Raw genomic sequence first — 2,465 nt, forward strand, 5'->3', positions numbered from 1 at the left:
CAGCCAGCCTCCAGAGGTGGCAGGACTTGGATGTCAGTGTCTGGGGTAGCATTGGGGGAGAGGGAGGCAGGACCCCAGGCCTGAAGGAGATGGGGGACTCCATGTGTGAGCTTGGGGGTGACTTTCGCATCAGCCCCTGGGGTGGCCCCTCTCCTCTCATTCCAAGGCCTCTGTTTGCAGCCCTCTTTCCTTAGACGAGGAGTTCTGGTAGCACAGACCTAAGGCATTTGACTGCTAACCTGAAGGAAGATAAAGCAATCTACTTCCATAGTGATACTGCCTCCAAAACCCAAGGAGGGGTCACTATGAGTCAGAGCCGATTCCACAGCAGTGAGGTTTTTTTTTTTTTCCCCCCTAAGATGAAGAACAGGGTTGCCTTTAACTGAGGAAAGTGATCCTTCTTGTCACATTCACAAAGTAACTTCTTTTTATAACTGGGGCCCCTTCAGCCCTGGCCCATTCACCACCCACTACGGTGTCATTTGGATCTGACTTGCCTTCTGCCCCAAGCTTATCCCTTTGCTGGAAAGTCCAACCCACTACCAAGGGTGGTGGTGGTTGTTATATGCCGTTAAGTCGGACCTGACTCATAGCGACCCCTCCTTGGGTTTCCGAGGTGGTATCACTATGGAAGTAGACTGCGCAACCTTCCGAGTGGCTGGTGGGTTTGAACTGCTAGCCTTCTGGTTACCAGTCAAGTGCCTTAGGCACTAAGCTACCAGAGCTCCCACTACCAAGGGAAGTAATGTGAATTCTATCCTCAGGCCAGTGACCCACAGCAGGGTGACTGTTTGCCCCTGTCACCAGCCCCATAAAACATTCCTTCTAAGAAACTTGAGTTTGGGACTTATTCTTGCCACATGAGTTCCTTGGGGTGTCTCACACAGCACAGGAGGAACTGCGGGACTGAGCTCACCCCAAGACAACTTCTTTGTCCTCACCTCCGGCTGTTCTGCTGCACAGTAGGCAGGGGAAACTGTTAGCTGAGCCCTTAAAATTGGAACAGAGGCTGGGGTTCCAGTCCTGAATTTGGGTGATGTTTTGGGGTTATCTTGTGCCCATGTGGGGTTTGTGAGGACTCAGCCCCTCCTTGCATTTCCCACAAGCCCCACATCTAGTTGGGTTGATGTGGAACCCACCTTGGTCCCAGCGTTCCCGACCCAGTCTCGTGCTACGCTCATCCCGCCTGACCCTCCCTTCTCCTTTCTGAGGTAACAGCCCAGAAAGTCACAAAACCTGTGCAGTGGCTCTTCCAGAATCCCCCACATCTACTTCAACCCCTTCAAGCATGCTCTCACTGGAAATGCAATAAAAACTCTTTGACCTCTTGTCTCTACACTGTTCGTCATCTTTGTAGTTTTCCAAAGCCACAGGGTATGTTTTACAAATCTGATAATGTATCTTCAGGTGACTGAAAACTTCAGATTTCCTAAAGCTAATTATCCAACTTTCATATTCTTCCATTACTCAATAGGCTTTGAGCATGTATTGACTTGTCCCAAGGCATGATATTGACAGGAGCAAAAATAATGAGACTGAGACTGAAAGGGAGATCAGAACTCTGAAGAGTTTTGACTGTAGGGAGGCAAGATAACAAAGAAGTTGGGAAAAAGGAGCCCTCGAGGAATTGTGAAGTCAGGGACCAGGAACAGCCATGAAAAGGACAGCTTTCTAGAAGTGAGGAGAAAGAGCCTGCCTTAGTAGGTGGTTAGGGAGAACCACGTGAGGAGTGACTATCTAACTGGAGCTAAAGACCCCAGGAATGGTTCCAGATGGTAGAAGGATCAGGGAAGTCCAGGTCTGACAGGGTGCACACTCCGGGAGTCCTGGAACTCCCTGACCAGGGTCTCTATTCTGTGGGAGCAAGATTTGTCCAGAACTGCCTGCAGCCTCCTCCCCAAAACCACTCAGTGCACCACCTCCAGGTGTTGGGTGCATACTAACCTGTTGCCCTCGACTCACCTTACCTCATGCCAACCCCATGCGTTACAGAGCAGAACTACCCCATGGGGTTTTCTGGGCTACAATCTTTACAGCAGGTTGCCAGGCTTCATGTCCTAGCACTGTTTCTCTTGTGGTCACATCAACTCTACGACAGGTGACCTATCTTCTGCAGTGATGCTGGCTGGGTTTGGACCGCCCACCTTTGGGTTGGTTGTTGTTAAGCACCGTCGATTAAGTTCTAACTCACAGAGACCCGTGGACAACAGGACGGAATGCCACCCAGTCCTGCACCATCACTGCTGTCTGTAGACATTCCACATTCCATTCAATGATGGATGTTTTGAGTCGTGCCGTATCAGCAAATGTACATTTGTACATGCTGAAATGTACATCCTGAGAGCTTTACTGCATGCACATCATTAAGGTTGACTCTACTCTGAGGAGGCAGCTCTTCCCTAGTTGTATTTTTGAGGCAGTATCTCTACAGAAGTAGATTGCCCCATCTTCCTTTCAAGGAGTGG

Source organism: Orycteropus afer, unplaced genomic scaffold (genome assembly GCF_000298275.1).
Source record: "Orycteropus afer afer isolate SDZICR_OR568_19922 unplaced genomic scaffold, OryAfe1.0 scaffold00765, whole genome shotgun sequence".
Classification (NCBI taxonomy): Eukaryota; Metazoa; Chordata; class Mammalia; order Tubulidentata; family Orycteropodidae; genus Orycteropus; species Orycteropus afer.